Source organism: Protopterus annectens, chromosome 6.part1 (genome assembly GCF_019279795.1).
Source record: "Protopterus annectens isolate FY-2018-M chromosome 6.part1, PAN1.0, whole genome shotgun sequence".
NCBI classification, from domain to species: domain Eukaryota; kingdom Metazoa; phylum Chordata; order Ceratodontiformes; family Protopteridae; genus Protopterus; species Protopterus annectens.
In genome coordinates, this window is record NC_056738.1 from 121,286,677 (window position 1) to 121,310,657 (window position 23,981).

General features: G+C 39.6%; 1 protein-coding gene across 1 annotated transcript in view; it reads left to right on the forward strand.

The window, feature by feature from the left end:
• LOC122805262 (dynein axonemal heavy chain 11-like) overlaps positions 1 to 23,981 on the forward strand; it is a 4,596,980-nt gene that overhangs the window by 4,492,011 nt on the left and 80,988 nt on the right. The gene's annotated exons all lie outside the window — the stretch shown is intronic.

Genomic DNA, 23,981 nt, shown 5'->3' on the forward strand with positions numbered 1-23,981 from the left:
ACTTTCCTCAGTGTACTTAACAAATTAGCACCAGCTAGGACATTATGAACAAAGTCAGACTATGCCCCATGGTTAACTAAGGACACTAGAGCTCTACTCAAACTAAGAGATAAGGCCTGGGAACTATGGTATGCATATAAATCTCAACTAATCATCTAGCATATCAAGAACTCAGAAACAAAGCCAAAAAACTAATTAAACAAGACAAAATAAGCTATTACACTATCATCCAAATGAAACATTAAAATAACCCCTAAAAATTCTGGTCGGCATTTAAAAGAATCCTACAACATGGTCAAGCTTCAACTCCACCCCCTTCTTTCTCAAATAATCTCAGTACCACTGCAGGGCAACTTAACAAGTACTTCACTGAAAGCATACTACTACTCTCTAAAAATAACTGCTTCTGTCCACCAACAGTACCCCTAAAAATCAAACAAGAACCAGAATTCCTTCTCCTTCCAGTCCATTCCAACAGATAGCATAAAAAACTACTTAGAAAACTTAAAGCAACAACTATAGCAGCAGATAACGTATCAGCAGAATATCTAAAGCTATCAGCTGATGCTATTTCATACCCTGTCTCAATTCTCATTAACAGTTCTGTCAACAAACACCAAGTCCCACTTATCTGGAAAATCTCAGACATAATCCTCCTACACAAAGATGGCAACTCAGCAGAGCTCTGAAATTATAAACGTATTGCCATTCTAGCTCCACTATCCAAATTTTTAAAAAAGTGCATATACTCTCAACGTCTGGACTACCTCTCAGCTAATAACCTACTAGTCAAATCACAACATGGTTTTTGACCTAACTGCAGTAATGCAATTGGCCTCTTAAGCTTCACTAAATACCATCAATCAATATAGGAATGTAAATAAAATAGTTTCAACCATCTTTCTTGATCTGTCTAAAGATTTTTACAGCATATCCCACCACAAACTACTATCCATACTCTCCATAGCTCTCAACCGATCGGAGACAAATCTCAACAGAATCAGGGACAAATCCTCAAATAATCAGGGACAATCAGGGACATTTTTTAAATATTTGTACTATTAACCTGAAACATTTACAGAACAAGAGAATGTGGATTATTATAGGTTTTCTGATGTAAAATGTCTATAACTCTGAATTACTATCATTATTTATTAAGGGCAATTCACCACCTTTTCTTCAGCAGTCACCAGTTTTTAGAGGGATTAAGAGGGACAGACCTAAAATTGGAGTCTATATCAGGGACGTCCCTGAAGATCAGGGACAGTTGAGAGGTCTGATACTCTCTGATCTAAATCTTAGTATCTCTGCACTTATATAGTTCCAGAACTATCTAACAGGTCTCCAGCAAGCAGTAAGATGGCAACAAGACCTCTCTCCCCAACTTCCAGTCATGTTGGGTGTTCCTCAAGGTACTATTCTTGGTCCCTTTTTCTTTAGTATCTTTACTAATAATCGTAACACTCCTACTACTCTTGCTTCCCTAGTCCAATATGCAGATGATTCTACACTCATATGTGCTGCTCCTACCATACAACAACATAACTCAGAAGTCCTTCTCTACAATAGAATCCTGGCACTCTAATTCACAATTTATTCTTAACCCTCATAAAACCAAACTTATTCTCTTCCATCCCACTAGAGCCATTGATCCCCTTCCCTCTTTCTTCATCAAAGCAGCAGGTACTACAACTATTACATCAGTACTCCAAACAAAACTCCTACATGTCATTATTGATAATAACATGAAATTCGACATACATGTATCTCAAACAATAAAAAGGTACATTAAAAATGAGGTACTGTATATAGAAATAAACAATTTCTTAGCAATAACACAAAGATAGCCCTTGTAAGAACACACCTTCTCTTTACATTGCTTTATGCTTCACCCATACTCATCAACCTAAAGAATACAGATGTAGAAAAACTCAAAGCTTATTATAATACAGAAGCAAAATTTGCCACAAACTGTACATATGGATCACACCACTATCTAGCCCTGAAACAACTCTCCTGGTTAGAACTACCACATCTCCTATCTTATAATCAGCTGTCAACAGCTCACAAACCACTTTACCAGCCTGAAAAAATCCCAGTTCTCCAAAACATACTTGAACCTTATTCCAATAAGCAAGTCTTACTTTCCACTAATAAATCATTATTAAAAGTAACCAAAGCTAAGAATACTGCAGGAGACTCTCTCTATTCAAGTCACTGGAATTCACTCCATCAAACTATTAGATCCACAATCAAGACTGGCCACATTAAAAGGTTACTCAAAAGCCATTTATCTAGTGCGTGGCTCTGCTCATGCAACAGTCCAGGTTAGCTTATACCACTTACGACTTACCTCACTTCCCTATACAACTAATACTGTGGAAACTAACCACTACTTTTGCCTTGCAGATTTTCCCACTACCTTTCATTTCTCCTACCTTTATATTCTATAAATAACACAAATTATTTCATATCCTACAATATCTCCTAAGCAGTTCTCTATATCACAGATTTCCTTCGAAATTTTACTTTCACTGTAAGCTCTGTTTAAAAAAAGTTAGGTAGAGAACAATATTTTGAATGACTGTATTTTTACCTTGTTAAGATTTGAACTTATACACTCAATAGGGCAAAGGGTTTAATTATATGCATAAATTAATCGCATGTATAAATATATATCTTCTTGACAAGTTCTAAAACTTATGCATGATTTCATGTGTGTTTTTAACATATGGAACAATATCCTTTATATGTCTTTGTACACTGTTATTTTCTCCCCAGGCTTCCACTGCAAATGGGTTTCTGCCTAGTGGGACTTTATCGGTGAACAATTGTAAAATAAATAAAATCTGTCATCTTCCTGGACTTAGGCCATCTACTGACAAAAATGTATTGAAAGGGAAATTAGCAAAATATATGTTACCATCTTTCATATTAGTGGCTCAACAGGTTGCACACTCGTCTTTGATACTTTGAAGCTCAGAAAGCTGTGGGTTCCATTCTCTCACTATAAGACTGGACTCATATTCTAATATTGATGTTGTGGTGTTGCATGCCTGAGATGGTGTTACTCAGATGAGAAGTCAAACTGAATTCTTAACTGTCTGAGTTGGTGGCTTAGAAGATATTAAAGATTCTCTGGCATTTATTGGAAAGAACAGCAGGAGCAGCTTCAGTAAACATTTTCAGTTAGGCAATCATCATAAGAAAATCAGAAATCATAATAAGCCATTCAAAACATGTCAGATACCATCTGTATATGTTTTTTGTCATAAATTTAACTCATTCAGTTTGCATACTAACACTGCAGTGCAGCATAGGGGGTACTGCACTCCTGAATGGCTCAGATTGGGTTCACAGCTGCCTGAGTTGCTGTCAGTTTAGGTAGGTTTTAAAGATCCCATGATACTTATCTGGAGGAAAAAGGTGAGTGGCAGCTTTATTACACATTTTAACTTAAACAACCATTCTTTCATGACAGTTAAATAAGGAGATTAAGGATGGTAGTCATAGTCCTGTGATTTACATAAGCACAAGGACAATCGATGAAAAGTGCTGCTGCACCTCTGAATTTTTCCCTTTCCTGCAATCCTCCTGCAGTGCTATTATTTATTTTTTTCTAATATCAATATTTGTCTATTTTCTTTTAATTACAGTTTGTCTCCACCCTACTCAGGTACCCCCCCCCCCCAAGTCTAAAGATACAGCCATACCTGGTCAATGCCACGCTAATTTTTTCTCAAAGAAAGGAAGAGTGCCCTGCTTATAACTGTTTCCATCTCTGTTTGTAAAAGTGTATGTATCAAATGTGCAGCATCCAAATGTTCTAACTTTAGGTAGCAGTAACTAACTTTTTTTAACTCTCATGTTCCACTTAAATGACTAGTGGCAAGCACAGCTTACCGACTCACATCCTGCCAGCCCTCCCATATTTAATTTCCTCAGCTTCTCAATCCATGTCCATAGAAGCTCCATTTCCCTACCTTACTATGCTCTCTTGAGCCTGCTAAGGCTCAAATACATTCACAAATTATTTCAAAAGGAACAGAAAAGAAATCTCTCAGCCCTGCTTAGTTTTAAAGCTTAGAGACTTTTTTTCACAATCTGGATCCTACCGTTCTCGGCCTAACCCACTCCGTTCACCCTCGCTATGCTCGGGCTCACTCCGCTCCCCTACCCTACCCCCATTTCCACTCACCCCCACACTCATTGAACTTATACCTAACCATACCCCTCTCCTTCAATCAAACCCTCCAATTAGCTTTCCCAACTCCACCCAACCTGACCCCACCCCTCAATCAAGACCAACAACCAGCCCACACAACTCCACCCATCCCCACTTCTACAGTTTCCACACCCCTTACTCTCTCTCTCTCCTATCTCACCACTTCCACCCTAACTAGCTCACCAAACTCCACCCATCCCCTCTTCCTACAGCCTGCACACACTTTCTCCTCTCCTTTCTCATCTGTTCCACCCAAACACTATGCCTCCACACTCTAACATCTTTATCCTTACTATCTCTCTACAGCTCTATGTATTTTTCCACCTTACAGCCAGTCATAGTACTCATATACCTTTCAAACCAACATTCACAACATCCACATCATTCAGTAAAGCATAAACCAAACAGGCTCCATGACAGTCAAAGGCTTTAATTGAGAAAACAACAGAACAGTGACCTGGCGAGTACAAATATGAATAAAATTCACTTAGCGCTTTCACCCATCCATCAACATGGGCATCATCAGAGTAAAATGTAAAAAGCAAGTTCCAGTTCTTAAAAATCAATTCATACACACACCCTCTTGTTGAAACCAATCAGGAATGCTAAACAATTAAGTATTTAAAAGTCAAAATTGACAACTGAAAGTAAAAAGATGTTCTGAGAAGTAACAATATAACCAGTGAGGTGCAATACAAATATATTGTATTGTATTTTATTGTATATTATGAGATGGTATAGGTTAGATTTGTATTGTACACTTTTACTCCCAAACCCAGGCCCACAATCTGTCCCTCATAACCAACCCCACACCAAAAAAATCCATGAATTTTACTACCATCAATATACAAAGCATCAAAAACAAGATCCCCCATTTCCATGCTTGGTTATATCAAAACAGGCCTGCCTTCACTGCCATAACAGAGACCTGGCTTAAACCATCTATCAACAGTACTGAATTCCTACCCTCAAACTATGCATGCCATAGATATGACGGGCCACATAGAAAAGGTGGAGGCATCACTCTAATATACCCAACTACCTACACTGTAGTTCCATTCAATAAAACTATTCCACAATTCTCCACAGCAGAAGTTTTAGTGTCCTTCTTAAAGCTGAATAACTACAAATCCCTCTGTATCATAGTTTTGTACATTCCCCCAGGCAACAACATTTCAATACTAGAAGAAATTCTTGCCTGGTCATGCAAAACTATCCAAAATGAAACAATCATTCTTGGAGATGTTAACATTAATTGGTTAGATATCACTAACACTAACCCCCAAACTAACATCAACTTATTTAAGTACACCCAACTAATCACTGATATTACCAGGCCCAATAGCAAGAAGAACCAAGGCTTAATCTTAGATTGGATCCTAGTATCTGACCCCAAAAATATCTCCTCCTATGGAGCTTTATCAAATAGCATTAGTGACCACTCACCAGCCTTCACTATACTTAAAACTACCTCACCTACAAAAAACCACCAACTAAAACAAACCAGAGACCTACCCTACTTCTCACCAGAAACCCTAAATGAAATTTTACAACAAACCAACTGGGCACCTTTAAGAACCATCCCCCTCGATGAAGCAGTAGAATCCTTCAATTCAACATTTCTCAACATCCTAGACAGGGTAGCCCCTCCCCGACTAAAAAGAGTCAAGACTAATCATGCCACATGGCTTACCAAATCAACCAAGCAAACCATGTCTAGAGACAAGGCTTGGAAAGCCTGGCTAAAGCATAAGAACCCAGCTGACCTTGCTCTATATAAACAACTATGTAATCAGACCAAAAAACAGGTCACTAAAAACAAAAAAGATTACTTCTATAGACTTCAGGATCAGCACAGACTAAACCCTCAGAAATTCTGGGGTGCAATCAGTTCCCTAATTCACCCCAGTTCTAACACTAATCCTTGCCCACACCCTGATAAAACACCCTCTGAGATAGCCTCTCTCTTTAACTCATACGTCATTGAAACCATAGCTAAGTTGACCACCACCTTTCCTTCTTCAAACACTAACCCATCAATACAACCACCTATCAATTTAGGTCCCTCCTCTCTACCCAATTTTTCATTCTCTCCTGTTCCCACATGCACCATAATGAAACTCCTTCTAAATCTAAAACCTTGCACCAATGCTCCTGATAACTTACCTTCAGAATTCCTAAAACTATCTGCAAGCTCCATTGCCTACCCCATTAGTATACTTATTAATAGATCCATTCAAGAGTCCTACGTCCCACATATCTGGAAGAAAGCATATATTCTTCCTCTCCATAAAGGCGGCAAAAATTCAGATATCACCAACTTCCGTCCCATCACTATCCTGTCTCCCATTTCTAAAATATTAGAGAAATGTGTGCATACTCAACTTCTTAACCACTTAGTTAATAACCAACTTCTCTCCCCAACCCAACATGGCTTCAGGCCAGGCCATAGCACAAACACAGCTCTCATTTCCTTTTTGGATACTGTAAATAGAGCATGTGATACCAATCAAATCATCTCCACTCTTTTTCTCGACATTTCAAAAGCCTTTGACACTATATCTCACCCCCTTCTGTTCTCTAAACTCAACAATGTAGGTGTCCCCCCTCCAACCCTAAACTGGTTCTCAAACTATCTCTCTGACAGATATCAATCAACAAAGTGGCAACAATCCTGTTCTCACTTCCTCAACATCACAACATGTGTACCCCAAGGTTCCATAATGGGCCCCCTGATATTCAATATATTTAGAAATGACTTCCATAGCTCCCTCACTCTTAGCACTGTGATCCAATATGCGGATGATTCCACAATCATCTGCTCTGCTAATACCCCTTCTGAGCTAAAACTGCTAACCCAACAAGCCTTTACCTCCACTGAAAACTGGATGGCAAAGAGCCACCTTGCTCTCAACCCAAGCAAGAGAAAACTGATTCTATTCACTCCCAAAAAAACAACCCCCCTTAAATAGGACTGAATTCTCTATCTGCTCCTTGAATAATACCACCATCAAAACAGTCTCTAACACCAAACTGCTAGGAGTCATCATTGACGAAATCCTCACATTTGACCTCCACATTCTCAACAATATCAAAAAAACACATCAGAAACTAGGCACCCTCTACAGGCACAACTATTACCTTAACCATAGTGCAAAAAAGGCACTAGCCTCAGCCTTTCTACTTCCATCTCTGCTATATGGGGCCCCTATCCTTACACATATCCACTCATCCCTCAAAACCAAACTAGATACATGTTACAATAAGGTCACCAGATTTGCAACAAATGCTAGATTCTCAACACACCACTGCTCCTCTTTACAGCATCTAAACTGGCTAGAAATACCACTCTACCTAAACTTCCTACACTTAACTACAGCACATAAATTAGTATATAAACCCACATCATGCCCCTCCCTCTCCTCTCTGCTGACCTTGTACCAGCCAAATAGACCTCTTAGATCAGAAAATAAAACCCTGCTCAAAGTAGACAAACCTCAACTAACAGCCGGCCAAATGCTCTACTCCTTTACTGTTTCCAAACTCTGGAACTCCCTCCCATCCTCTATAACCTCTATCAGTAGCCATTCCCTATTTAAAAGGTCTCTCAAACAACATCTCTCCTCTTGCTGGCTTTACCCATGCCAAAAATAACTCTTTCCAGACTTTACTATCCCAACTGCAGCCCTTTGCTCTCTTCTCCAACTTCTTTTTCATCCATGCATTCCTCCACTTTCGAACCACCCAGCTCTGCAACCATCCCAGACGTGCCTACCCCTGTTACCTTCCAAACCCTTTATACCCAACCTCTCTATCTATACCTACCTTACTACCACTTCTGTACATATTCCTCACTGTCTTTTGCACTGCTATTCTCATCAATCCTTTTCTTAGCTACTTATTGTTTTTATCCTGCTAACGTTGATATGTACACTATACTGTGTTATCTTAACATTTTCCTATTATTATTATATACAGGCTACTAAACATTTATGTAACTGAAACTATATGTTCTGTATTAATTTGTATGTGGAGCTTTTCTCCCTGGGCCTCCACTGAAAATGGGCTCTCCAAGGCCCAGTGGACTTTCCCGGTAAAGAAATGCAATAAATAAATAAAATACCTATATGCAGAGTGACTAAATATGAACAAATGACTCTGATTATGGAAAATCTCAGTCCTTCACCAAAATGCTGAGAAGAGATTAGCATGTCTTCAATGGCTTAAAATGGGGAAAAAATGGTGTAACTATATGTAGTAGAAGCCATATGTATGTTTGTAATGCCTCACTTTATTTTGGTTACTCTCATTATGAGCCAGCATGCACAAGACTGCATACACTATTTCAAGATGATTTAAGATAACATGCGTTCAGTGCAGCTCAGAACCGCTACCCCACAGTAAACTAAAACAGCTATAGCGTTTTATTTATTGAGTCTAAAGATGGTCTTCTATAGACATCCTAACCCGTCTTTTATAAGGTCAGAAAGAGGGAAAATGGGAAAGCTGGAATAAGGGAGAGAAAAGACAAGGAATACACATAATGAAGACATGAAGAGGTCATTACATTTTTGTGGGGGATAGATTACCCATTTTCTAAATTGTTCATAAAAGGGGTAATTTGGGAAAGGAATAAGAAAAGAGGGTGCAAACAAGAGGCTTAGGGAAGAGTTAAGAAGTAGATGATTACATAAAAGAAAACAAGACAAACAAGAAGCGTATGGTGGGCTGACACTGGTGTAGGAAACAAGGCATATACTTTGCAGACAGATACAAAACTGAAAGGGGAAGGACATCAGAAGCAGAGCTCTCATCACTGTGCAGAGGACTTCAGTTATCTTCCCTTTGGGATGAACCCCAGTGGTGTGAAGTTGGAGTCCCCCGGTGACTTGATGGTCAGAGCAGACTGGGTCAGCGAGTCTTGCACCCTCTGGAGGAGACCTTGTATGGACTGCAAGTAACTCTCTTCTGTCCACTCAATCACTACCTCTACCAGAAGCCTGGCTTAGTAGCTCTGTAGGAAGAATGTAAGTGTTAAATTTGTTTTATAGCTTCCAAATGCTGTTACACATCTTAGCAAAGCTTTATGTGTGTGTACATATGTGCAAGATCCTGGTTCAAGTTTCTAGTAAAGAGGGTAGTGTGGGAACCAGAGTCAGATTACCAGATGCAATGTCATTCTATAGCCAGCACTGAGGTTATATTTAGATATTAGTGAGAGATGTCACTCACTGAGTAGTCTGTTTGTGAAACCTGACAAGAAAGACCACTCACCCACATCACCTTGACTTGCTCTATTAAGTAGGAAACAGTAATTCTTTAGATCAGTCATGAAAATATAGTGAGATTATTTAAGTATTGTTTTTACTGTATCTCTGTGAATCTTTCCATCTGTGTCATTTTTAATATTTCCTGTAATTGAAACTCTGGTATTTATTGCAAATAGATATTTAGTATTTTCATGTTCTTTTATTATTTATTATTAAATATTTTTAAACTTTTCATTGTAGCTGGTCTTTTAGAGAATATTTTAACCTTTGAGGGAATATTTATTTGGTGACACTATGGCCGCTCCAGAAAGTCTTGCTGTTTGTGCAACATTGTCATTTGTATTAGTATTAATTTCATGCAGAATAATTGGATACCCTGTTAATAGCCTTAGAGTAGCTGGCTGGTGGCAGTGTAACTACCTTATAGTCTGGGAAAAGGTGGTAGAGTGAGTAATCTGTGCCAGCCTTTCCCAGGTAGGTGTGTGTGTGTGTGTGTGTGTGTGTGTGTGTGTGTGTGTGTGTGTGTGTGTGTGTGTGTGTGTGTGTGTGTGTGTGTGTGTAAATCAAATCTCAGAGTGTGTGTGTGTGTCAGCTACTTGGAACAGGGACGCATAGCTCCTTAGTGGTCAGTGTAGTTTGTTATTTGTGGCCTTGAGAGTGAGAGAGTCTAGCCCCAGGACTTGAGTGTGTTTCCTGTGTGCTCCTAAGGGAAATTGTGCTTGGTGCACAGAGCTGCATCTGAAAATACTGTGTGTATCCATTTTTGTTCCAAGTGAACATGCCTCAACCGGTGTCAGGGGTAAGGATTAAGGCTCCTTGATTACTGGCCCAGAAGAGGGACATCACAGTCAGCTAACTTTAACAGTTATTTAAACTAAGCAATATAATATGAAGTATTCAAATCTATGTTTATATGTGCTTATGTGAATGCATACAATTGTTTTATGGTATATTAATAAACCATAATAAACCATAAATAATGAAATCACTCAATATTGCAATATGTAATAAGGAAATTACAGATCTACAGCATACAATTGCTGCTCATCCCCTGTTGATATTTGTTATAAACTTGCATAAATGAAGAATCCATGAGAGGGAGACTGGTTCACCTTTGCCCCATTGTGTGCCTGCAGGTTACACTACACTTCAGCAGCAGAGAACTAGACACAGGAGAGCCAACTTTAGTCTGGAGAAGAACCACATCCTTATAGATGCTATGTGAACCTATGGGTAACATCTCTTTGGGAAAGTAGGCTCAAATCAGGCAGAGCAAGCTTAAGCAAGGAATCATGTAGTGTCTGGTATTAATGGTGCAGGGGGAAGAACGCTCACCTTGGCACAGTGAAGGAAAAGAACAAATGACCTGGGATGTGCAAAGACAAAGACTAGGCAGAATGCAATTGCCCATAGTTGCATAGGTGGTGGCCCTTCCACACTATAACATTTAACTCCAGATGAGGAGCAGCTTCTTCTTCTGTAAGGGGTAATGACTTTGCTATAGACTAGGATGCTACTGAAATCATCAGAGTTGGTATGGGCATCACTATTTTCATGTCACTGCAGTGAATGCAAATGTAGTGTAGAAGGTTATTGTGTAGCTAATTATACTATGTTATGCTGTGAAGCACTGGCCATGATACCATTCTGCATAGAACCCTCATATCAGATGGACCATCCACATCAGATCTGTGCATGGTTTCTAGATAAATCATTTCATCTGTCACAGGTAACATTAACCATATGATCACATATTTATTCAAAAGGTCAGCACCAGAAACAACCAGTTCCTGTGTTTCAGTACAGCAGGCTAATAAGGAGAGCAGAATGGCAGTGGATGATGATGCCATAACTCTCACATTTATAATGCAGCTACTCTACCAACAATTACTTGTCATTCATAAGACCCTTCACTTCCCTGACAATACTCCTAGCCTGGCAAAACTGATTTCTCCTTATAAAAATCTAGCCACACTTCGCTCTGCAAATAAACTCCTAGTATCCTCAACTAAATCATACAATAAAGCTGGGGATGCGTTAATTTCAAATTCCATAGGTAAACACTGGAATCAACTCCTTCAAGAAATAACTAATCAAGACTCTACCTCTCTGTTCAAAAAACATATCAAAGAACATCTTAAAACTCAATGGCTATGTCCTTGTACTAATCCCGACTGAAAGTATGTCTCCTCACATCTAATTTTGCTACCCTTCCCCCCTTCTGAGCTCCGAACTTACACTTTCTATTGTTGAGAGTTACTTCTTAAAAGTATGCCTATTTTTAATTTGTTGAACTTATCTTATAAGTATTTAGATTTTATTTTGCAATTCTCTTTTTTTTACCTTTTATATTTTTTTCAAGATATTTTTTTTTTGTGATATATCATTGTTTGTTTTGCCTGTACTGGAGCTTTTCTCCCCGGGCCTCTACTGTAAACGGATATATATCCAGTTGGACTAGCCCGGTCAACAAATGTAAAATAAATAAATAAATAAAAAATAATGCAGCCTGAGGACAATAGCACACATGAATGTCATGGTCCATGGTTGTGGACTAGATGTGAACTATTTGCCTGCACTTTCACATACTGGCCTTGAGCCTGCCACAGCGGTTTCCCACACTACTGCCATTGGCTGGCCACCACCACTACTGAACTACTACAAGGAATGATAGCAGGAGCTGCTCTGCCATCATGGAACAGTTGTGTACTAGACCAGCACATAATCATGTTGTTTAGAATGCAACATATGGTAAACATCCTGTATGCAGTAGCATGGTCATATCGACAGGCACCCCTAAATTCATCCAGTTAATGGAAATGGGCTTTCAGCATACCAAGCACTCACTCATTGACTATCCATGTTTAGGCAGAACACTGTTGAAGCACTTTTTAGCAGCTCTGCTATAGTTATGGACTGGTATAATTAGCCAAGGTCCCAGTGAATATGCTGCATCACCTGCAAAAGAAAAAAAAGGATGGGAAATCTCAACAAAGGGGGCACTTCTACTCAATATTGCATTTAAAATTTCTACCTACAGAAATTACTATAATTGAAAAACATTTGCACTTCCTAATAAGATGACCATAGGAAATTCTACCATACAGGAAAAGCCAGTATAGTGAGCTTGTGATCACTGGTATTGACAGTATGCTCAGCCAACACATTAGTGATGCACCCCATGCATTAGATACTACCTGAACTTGATGAAAACATAGCTTGTTTTGATATGATATTGATCTCCACATGATCCAGATGGGGCCCTAATGGCAACATGGGTGCAGTCTGTCATATCAACTTCCTCAGGGAGGTATGCCATCAGGTATAAGGCACACACAGTACTGCAGTGGATTTGGGGTGACACTGGAGAATAGATGTATTGATCTGCATGAGCCAAGAGTATGTTAAGGAACTGATGAAGTGTCTTTGAGGCAGAAACCTGGGAGATATCCAATGTGTCCTCAGTTTTTCTCTGGCACATCTCTGTAGCAGCTACAGTGATTGCTATACATACCCTGGTATCACAGATATAGGAAGATCCCACATTCCCCCAGTCATCATCTGTGAACCATGCAAACTCAATACAGCTCATACTATATTCCTGTCCACTCTGATTCTATCAAGGATTTATTGGTCAGCTGAGTTAAAATATGTTAATCTTTGTCTATATTTCACCTTCACAGCAGGCAGGTACTGCTGGGCTCCAGCTATTTTGATGCAGCTGAGACAAGCAGCTCACAATGGGAAACAGCCAAGCAAGCAATTACAGCAAGCATCATCACAAATTGCAAAGCAGATAGAAAAAGCATAACTTTTGTGCACAGTGCCACTGCACATAGCAAAGTGGCTGTGAATCACACAAAGACAGGAAAACTGCCTTATTTACATAAGATAGTTGCAGAAATTTCAGTTAGTCCTCATTAGCATGTCGTTACCTCATTTATTTAAAGTGATTTAGTCATAAAGAATTACCTACCTTTGCATTACATCCAGAGAGCACCCCTGCATTACCAGGCTATAATTCATACCACACCTTTCGACCACTTAACTTGGACCAAAACACTAAAGGTGAAGACATGTCCATATTCATTAAGGATATCCATACCTCCAGGCTAGTTGCTCAGCATAATGCATCCAAGATTATCCAAGTGCAACTAACTCTGGAAAAGATCACAATCCAAATTGTAACTTGCTACAGATCCCCCACTATGCCCCGGGATTCCCACTCCTCAGTTCTTGATACACTGGAAAATATTAGGGTACAACCCAACACCCTAATAATGGGTGATTTCAACTACCCCACCATTAACTGGGAAAACTACTCATGTACCAACTCTTTTTCTCAATGCTTTCTGGAATTCATAAATTTCAATGCCTTGGATCAACTTATCTATACCCCCACCAGGGGCAGCAATATCCTAGACCTGGTCATTACCAACATGGGTGACCGGTGTTCCACACCAGAGGTCAATTCCTCATTGGTCAGATCCAACCACAAGATAATCAGCCTAGACATCCACATCCTGCCCCCAGCCCCCATTAGGGAAACCACCGTAAAAAGTGTCTCCAAACCAACTTCACGCTTCTTAAGACAGAAGTGGCAAACTTCACGACACCTATACAGATAGACAATAGAGATACGACTGCTGAATCCTATGCAAATGCACTTTATAAGCACTTACACAAGTGCATGGATCATGCTATCCCTAACAGAACCAAAATGCTATCCCCCCAAAAAAAGGAAGCCAATCAAACTCTTCAACAGAAGAAAGAAACTGTTGCAAAAAAGAGTAAAATCCCATGACTGGAAGAACTCCCTGGACAGTCTCAGTAAGAAGCTGAGATCCCTCATAAAATCCTCCAAAGCTAGTTATCAAAAGAAAATCACCACTGATTCTAAAGACAGCCACAAAGCATTCTATAGCTATGTCAATAATCTCAGTGGCAACACTCAGATCTCCTCTGAGTTACAGCACAATGGCACTAAATATACAGAACCAACTGATATTGCCAACATCTTAGCAGATAGGTTCACTGCTAACTTTACCCCCCCACCCCCACCCCCTAAAGAGCCCATCTCTATACCAAAAGAATGCAAAGTTCCTGTAATCATGGCTGCAGAGGTCAAAACCACACACTCCAAAGCCAAGAACACAGCATCCATGGGACCTGACAACATCCTAGGCTGCGTTCTGCATGAACTACAGAATGAACTGGCACCCCACCTAAGCACCATGTTCAATCATAGTCTCACCGCCCCGTTTGGTATGTACCTCTTAAGACATCTGCAACAAATAGAAAGGCCACAGAAATACCTCACTAAAAGAATCACAGGCCTAAAGCAGATGCCCTATGCTGACCGCCTTAAAAGACTCCAGCTATACTCTGTTGCATATCATCTACTCAGAGGCGATCTCTGCTTAACATACAAGGCCATGTCAAACTCAGAGCTGTTGGACATGCTACACTTAAAGAAATCCCAATCCTTCAGAGCCACACACTCCAGGGATCTAAACCTTGTCATCACAATAAACAAAACATGCTGAAGGGATATGTTCCTGACCCAGAGACTTCCCAGACTATGGAATAGACTGCCCAAACAGGTCAAGCAGAGCGCCTCTTTGGCCCTCTTCAAAAGAAACCTTGATGATTGGATGGGAGAAAGGAAATTCACCCCGGGGATCACGTCAGTTGCCCTGCTAGACAGGGGTCCAGGGAAGTAAATAGTGTGGAAAGAAATAGCCAGGGAATTGTTATGGCTAGACTTGTATAGGCCCTAGGGCCAATAGACTAGTACCAACCTTTTAACCTATGAACCTCAGGCTTTGGGCCAACTGAATGGTGCACAGTGATGGTTATCCCACTCCACAAAGGGGGAGCCAACACGGTCCCCGGGAACTATCGCCCCATTAGCCTAATGAGCCTGGTCTGCAAGGCCATGGAACATATCATCATGGAACTTATAAACAAAGACCTTGGTAATCTCCAATCTCTGGACCCCACTCAGTTTGGGTTTGTAAAAGGCAGATCATGTTTCCTAAACCTGATTGACTTCTTTGAAGCAGCCACCAAAGCCGTAGACGAGGGTAAGGTGGTTCACACAGCCTATCTAAATCTCGCCAAGGCTTTTGACACCATCCCCCACTCTGGAATTATAGATAAACTCACTAAACTAGATATAAATTCCTATGTCACAAGATGAGTTGCCAACTGGCTCACTGACAGAACCCACCCTGTGAAAGTAGCAGACTCCAAATCTGACTTCAGACCAGTGACAAGTGGAGTACCACAGGGTTCAGTCCTGCGTCCTCTCCTGTTTGGTATCTACTTTTCTGAAGTACAGGGTACAGGCTAACACAGAAGGTCTTTGGCTAATGAAGTTTGCAGATGACTGCAAACTAGGAGCCATAATTGAAACTCCTAATGATGTGGACATCCTGCAAAAGAGCCTCACTGAGAAAGATGCCTGGTGTCAAAGCCATGGCCTCAAGCTCAATGCCAAAAAGTGCATTGTCATCCTCTTTGGTAAAAACTCTGTACCCATGAGCTACCACATAGGTGGTAGTCTACTTAACACCGAAAGTATGATAAGATACCTTGGGACACAGGCGGACAGTAGTCTCTCCTTTGATAATCACATCACCATAGTAGTCAGGAAATCCTTCTACATGGCACACCTCACCACAAAAGGTTTCTCATCCAGGTAAAAAGAGGTCATTGTTCCCCTCTACTCATCACTCATTAGACCCATTATAGAGGAAAATGCCCCTTTTGGTATGCACCTCACAAGACATCTACAACAACTGGAAAGGCCGCAGAAATACCTCACAAAGAGGATTACCAGCCTCAAACAGATGCCCTACGCAGACTGTTTCAAAAAACTCCAGCTTTACTCTGTCGCATATCACCTACTCAGAGGCGATCTCTGCCTAACATACAAAGCTATGCCAAACCCAGAGCTGTTGAACATGCTCCACTTAAAGAAATCCTAATCCCTCTGAGCTACACTCTTTAGGGACCTAAACCTTGTCACTACAATAAACAGAACATGCTGGAGGGATAGATTCCTGTCCCAGAGACTTCTCATACTCTGGAACAAACTACGCATCTATATCAAACAAAGCTCCTCATTAGCACTCTTCAAGAAAAATCTTGATGATTGGATGGGAAATAGGAAATTCACCCCAGGAAATCACCTCTGTGGCTCTGCTCGACAGGGGCACAGGAAAATAATTTTCTTGGGTGGCGAAAGCCAGGGTACCTTTTTGGCTAGGCTTGTATATAGCCTAGTACCTACCTATGAACCTATGAACCGATCAGGTAGTGCATGAGGTGCCAAACATTTTCTCCACATTGGGAAAGGAGTCTGGCAGATGATTTTTCTGGTTAAAAAGCTTCCCTATGATCATGCCACCGAGCTTAACAATAAACTCTAACCTCAGCGATATCACGGTAGTGAATCCGTGAAGTGCATCCATAGACTTTAAGAGATGAATGGCCACACATGTGCAGAGGTCTACCCATCCATATAGATGGAGTCCTCACTCTACTCACAGTGATGTCAGGCTGGACCACACTAGTTTTATCTGGGTTGTGGTTTAATAAAAAGTTTATGAAGCTTTTTATTAAAAAAAGTCCCAAATAAATACTAAAGTAGAACAATGCAAAATGCATTGCAACACTTAACTCACTAAATGCCATGATGCAGCAATGATCATGACCAAATCAAATAAGTCCAAAGAAGAGTGCAAACAGCCAAAAAGAACTCCCAATACTTCCGATACTTCTGTCAAAAGGCTTTAATGACACAGTACGAACAAAAACATTAACGCTTTTCAAACACTGATACTCCCATGCGTTTTCATCCAAAACAAATGGACTTCCTCAGACAACACTTTAAAATTAATTAACCATTTATATACTGGCATTCATTATCATGTTGACCAATTAATCTTGGAATAACACTTTCAAATATGCGAATCAGCCATGATCTCAGCCTCATGAATATTAATTAAAATCCCTATTACACTGTGTACACGTATTAAAAACTTTAACCACATCAATGAATCATACATAAAAATGAGTAAATAAATATATCACAATTTTATAAATACAGTTAAATAGTTAATAAAAATATACATTATTTATTTACAAAAGTGCATGTGCTTATGTTAAAATCTACTAAATAAATCTAGTTTGTTACACCCTCTACTGTTAGAAAACATATACTGCATCTATATTTTATTTGCTTTAATCTTCAATAAAGAGACTATACTTAAAAAATCATTTAAACCTGGCCAAATCAGTTTATGTTCTTCCAAACCATAATAAAACTGCTGCACCTAAGCACACCTGGTGTCTATGAATCACACTTTAACTGTGCTTAGGCACAGCCTATGCAAATTCCTGCTACATTTAAGCACAACTACTATGAATACCACCCTAAAACCAAAATAATCCAGCTAAAACCTTTGGAATACAAGCTCTACACACATTTTTCTTACAACTTTAACTCATTTATTCAAAATACTAATAGTAATGAAGTATCCAGTAACTACATCTGTATCCCTAACCTTATTATAAAAAACCTGCCCAACTACATCTATCTCTCTATATCTTCCATATCATCCACATCAGAATGTTATCATTTTCATGCTTTGTTTTCATATTGTACAGTTTCCTTAAGTTCTGTAACCAGCATCTTCATTCATTTCAATTACTTCCCCGTTTTTAATTTGACAGTTTCTGCCAAAATCCCACACCTCTTACATCCTGCAGCTGGCTTCCAACATAACTTAGAATTGCTTCTTTTTTACATCAGGGGAATTTCCCTAGAGTCATAGCCAACTTTCTCCTACTATATAAACACAACCGTGGGGCTCACATGAAAATAAACCACAAGCTTATATCCCAACCAACAGAAATAAAAAATATTTTAAGGAATCTCTTTTCTGTGTAGTATTTCTGACCATGCCTAATCCCAATCTCCTAAATGCTAACCTGCATAATTATCAATGTATCTATGGGCAGTACACCAAATTAAGTACAGTGGGGTTTTTTTTTTTTTTTTCAGTAAAAGTTGTTGACATAATGGTGTGTAGAAATTCTTCATCATGATTTCTGAGTTGCTGATTTAACTAAACAGTTACCTTCCCTATTCTGTTAATGCACCCCTTATCATATACTTAATATAGTTCTTTAAATTTTCTTGGACCATCCTGGCTAAAACGTGCTTTTTGAATTCTCACTTCCTCCATATAATACGTCCTGTGTATAAAAGTACCCTTCAACAGAATCACAGTTTTGATATACATACAGTAGTTTTTGCAAATTGTCCTTTTCAGGTGTGCAAGCATGAGCTGTAGAGTAGATGGACACATAATGGTATAATCTATTGAACTGCCTCAGAAAAAATATAGATGCAAATTACATAAAGGCTGTCAAAAAGTAATTAAATATACTGTCATTCTGATGTAATGCCAACTTGTCCACCTCTGAACTTTAAGCTCCACTTTTTAGATATAATTGCCCAGTGCATCCTTCAAACCTAACTGTACACTGAAATAAAATTGGAATGCTTTCATCTCCACCACCTATAGTTTCAGAAACTACATTTTGTATCTCAAAGGAAGGTATTTATGAAGACATTAATGATGTTTGTAGGATGGTTCTGTGCCAAAACTAGGATGCACAGTAAAACTGTGTATTGCTATGGGGCAATGGAAAAGTGCAGAAAAGGGGTATATGCAGATGACTATATAGGGACATGTATATGATGATATAATCCAAATAAAACCTTTCAAATACAAGCTCTACACACATGCCATGAAAATGAGGATAGGAGAAGGCAAGTCATGATTTATAGTTATCAGGTCAGAACAGGATCTTGGTCAAATGGGGCCTTAGGCTGGGTAATGGATCCCCTCCCCAACTGCAGTCATTATAGTGTCCCATTACTTGGCTATTTCTCCCCATTTACCATAAACACTGGTCAAACCTCTCAGTAGGCATACTATTTTCTGCTTTACTTCCACATTAATTACAACTATTTGGATTTAATTTAAAACTCTTATTTCCAATTTTATTAGACAAACACTAATAGACATTTGCTAAACAAAATAGTACAGATTTGTAATGAAAACAGACTTAGCATTAACAGTAAACTTATCTGCCCTTAAAGCTCACAGTCATTGAAATGGCATTGAAACACACATTCAAAGAAAATGTATCTGGCCAGTGGTGGATAATGGTTACCTTTGGACTATTTTTAAACCACAGGCCCCCTGCACACATTTTTACGACCATGTAGACTTGCATGTGTTCTTTGATTCAACTTCCTGATTGTATTAAATTATATTCCTTGTATAATACAGCACCATTTGTTAGAGTGTGCTTCAAATTTGTAGTGTTGAACATTTTTCCAGTAAGTAATGAAAGAAAACATATGAACAATAATGACAAAACAGCCCATTTCAGAAGATCTCAACCATAGGAGGCCATTCAGTATCAGTCAATATGCACAATCTATGCAGAAGTATGAATCATATAAATAATTCCACATTAAAGAGATTTGTAACTACTGAAAGATGTTGCTGCTGGCAAACAACTGTACATTTCACTGTTTCATCCGCAAAGTCTGTGCCTGGTGCCCTTGAAGAATAAATTGTCTATGTTACATTAAAAAAGGTAAGCTGGTAATATTGCAATAGGGAATGGATGGCAAACCAACAACAGGTTCATAGTTACTAGGCATCTCATCCAAAGGAGGATACACTCAGGACTGCAACACCCCCACCCTTAAAGTACAACACAGTAATCATAACACAATGTGATTGTAGAATGCATAGCCTTCTGCATCAAAAACAATGCTACCTGTTGTGCTACTAACACTGCTTTTAAATTCAAAAGCACAAACAGTGATGACTATTTGCTAAACAAAACAGTTACACATTGAAAATGGACTTTGAACAGCAGCAGCAAACTTCTCTTCCCTTGAAGCTCACAATTCCTCGAAAAGGCACAGAAGCTGAAAATTCTTTGAAAATACATTGAAGCACAGTTCCTTGAAAATGTACTTTGAGTGCTCTGGTAGTTGGTGTACATTATTCAGGATCTTTCTCCTTGTAACTAAGGTACAGGGTTTGAGCCTGAGCAAATGAAGTAACCTGCCATCCATAACTAGGGCATTACACACACACACACACACACACACACACACACACACACACACACACACACACACACACACACACACACACCCACACACAGACACTTGTTCATACCTTAATCCTGAAGAGGCAGGAATGTATGTTATGTTATGTTTATAATCCACGCGTGGACATGGAAATGAGGAAACAAGAAGCAACAGCAGGATGCATAAGCACAAAAGGCAAAGAGTGTTCATTTTCTTAAAGAAGAACAAGTGTCTTTAAAGAAGAAATTACATTTTTTTAATTAAAATCTAAATGTTGTAGCAGGTACCCAGACAGTGAGTGCTCCCTCCCAGTCACTGGGTCCTAGGCAACTGCCTAGGTCACCTATTGCTGGATCTGGCTCTGTATTAGGCACAAAATGGCACAGGTAGTTTTGTCTGAGTATCAAAGCAATGAGCAAGCCACACATTTGCATTCTATTCAGTTCAATTGTATTCAGATATGTTGGCAGCTGCAATGACTTATGAGAATCAGCTTATGTCTCCTGCATGTGCAATGCAGTTTCCTGCACAATTTAAAATGTTACTAGCAGAGGATAACATCCCACCAGCTGACAGACCTTCAGGCCAGGATTGGCTTTACATGGACAAAAACATTTTACTGACATTGCACAATATCTTCTTACCCTAAAGTTCTATGGGCCACTGATTACAGCCACATCACCATTAAAGTCCCACCTAATCCACATGGATGGCAGTATATCAACAGATTAGAAATGGTGTTAGAACTGTGGTGAGGGAGAGACTTCAGAAGACAGTGAGAGATGTCATTAAAATTAGTGACAGACTCGTGGCAATCAGATTAGAGTGTAAGTCTAATGCAGTATTCATAACTTCAGCCTATGATAGTGGGGAAATTAGTGCATTCAGGCAGCAGTTGCAGGACCTATTAGCTAAAGCAGAACAATGTGAGCTGGTGTTGATAATGAGGGACCTGAATGCTCATATCAGGACAGATACAACAGGCTTGGTGGGGAGACAGTATAAAGATTAAAAGGCCATGCTAGACCTCTGTCTGACAAATGACTTGATGGTGGCCAACACATGGTACAGCAAGAGAGACACTCACAAGATCACATACAAAAGCAGCCTACATGCAACTCAAGTAGATTTCCACCTAGTAAGGACATGATCTTTGGATAGAATCAGCATTTGAGTCACTCTCACCCCCTACTGAAACAGTTTGTCCACAGCATAAATCACTGGTGACCACAGTCAGCTGTACACAGTGCTCAGAGAAGGCTCTAAGGTCAACAGAGACCAGGATGGATACCCAGGAGTAGACAGGAGTGAAAACACAAGAGTTCAAGAAAATACTCAGGACTCTAATACCTCAGGAAGAAGAGGAAACAGGTGGAGCCAAAGAAGAATGCCATTTTCTCAAAACAGCATGTCTGAAGACTGTGGAACAGATATGCAGCAAAGCCAGGTATGGAAATAAAGTACATAAGAAAAGTTGGTGGTGGAATGTAGAAGTCCAGGAAATTATCAAAAGAAAGTAGGAGTGCAGGAAAAAGTGGGAGATAGAAAAGAAAGACAGTCGAGGCTAAGAATGAATACTGGTTAGCTAACAAAGAAGCTAACAAGCCAATCGCAACATCAAAGAACAAGGCAATAGAGGTAGTCTACTAACTTCTGGAAAGTGGCTCAGCTGATGGCACAAACAAACTCTATTAGATTCTAAGGCAAATACAGAAAGATTAAGAAAATAGTCATCAGACATCTTTCATAAAGGATACCAGCAACAACCTGTTCACCAGTCCAAAGGAATCCAAGGCAAATGGACGGAGTGTTTCCAGGAGCTTCTGAATGAAGAAAACCACATAGAAGCTGTAGTACCCCAGACACCACCTATGTTGAAAAAGGAAGAAGCACTCACCCTAGAAGAAGCAAGAACAGCACTAAGTAAAATGAAATCAGGGAAAACAGCAGACTCAGATAAGGTCATGACAGATATGATCAAAATGTTGGGTGAGTTTAGGGAAAAATTGCTCCAGAGGGTACTCATAGCAGTATGGAAAGCAATGTATATCTCAGATGACTGAAGAACAAGCATTCTAGTACCAGTGTACAAAAACAAAGGGGGATATTCATAACTGTGTGCAGTATATAGGTACTGAACTCATGTCATGCTGCATGAAAGTGCTGGTGAGAGTGAATGCCAAACAAATATATGGAGTAGGAGAAAGTTAGATAGGCGATGAGTAGTTCAGATTTAGATCAGGATGCAGTACAACTGACTCTATATTTGTAATGAGACAGATAGTTGAGAAGAAGCTGAAGATGAAGAAAGAGCCCAAATGAGCATTGTTAGACTTGGAGAAAGCATATGATAATGTCTCAAGAAAGCTGATTTGGACAGTCCTGCAATGGTTCAATGTCCTGGAAATATTGGTAGAATTAGTGCAGGCTATGTACAAGGATCCAATGACAGAAATATTAACAGTGTTTGGAATCAAAGAGGGGTTCCCAGTGGGAGTGGGTGCATATAAGGATTCAGCACTGAGCCCACTTGTTCATATTTGTGATGGTGATGGACTATAGCTGAAGGGGACAGATCAACAAAACTGCTGTATGTAGATGATGTGGCATTTCAAGTAAACTGAACAAGAACTTCAACAAGTTATAGGGAAATTGAAAGCAAAGCTGAAGGCACAAGGGATGAAACAGATAAGAGAGTTGTCACAGCAGCTAATGGGAGAAATCAGAAGAAACTGAACACTGAGATAGAAGGGAAATTAGTGAAACAGGTTAACAGCTTCAAGTGAATGAGGAGGGCACAGCTACAGTCAGAGGGGCTGCAACCAAATGACACAGAGTATTGGGGTAGTGTGTGACAGAAGAGTACCAAAGAAGCTGAAAAATAAGGTGTACAAAACAGTGGTACAACCAATACTACTTTATTGTACAGAAACCTGGGAAGTGAAGGCAGAGCAGATGAGGAAGCTAGAGGTTATAGAGATGAAATGCCTCATGGGTGGTAAGATGCACACTGTGACAAACAAAGAAATGAGGACATCAGAACAGATGCCCAAGTAGCTCCAAATGCAGATTAGGTCAAAGAGAACAAATTATAGTGGTCTGAGCAATTGTGCAAGAAAATGGAAGACAATCTGATTAAGAAGATTTGTGACAGACAGGAAGAAGGCAAGTGAAAATGAAGACAAAAAGCAAAGAGATGAAAAGACTGAGTGAAAGAAGACCTGTGACAGTCAGGTGTGACTGTCAAGGAAGGTAGAAGAGTGGCGCTGAATCAAGGGAGATGGCAACAGTT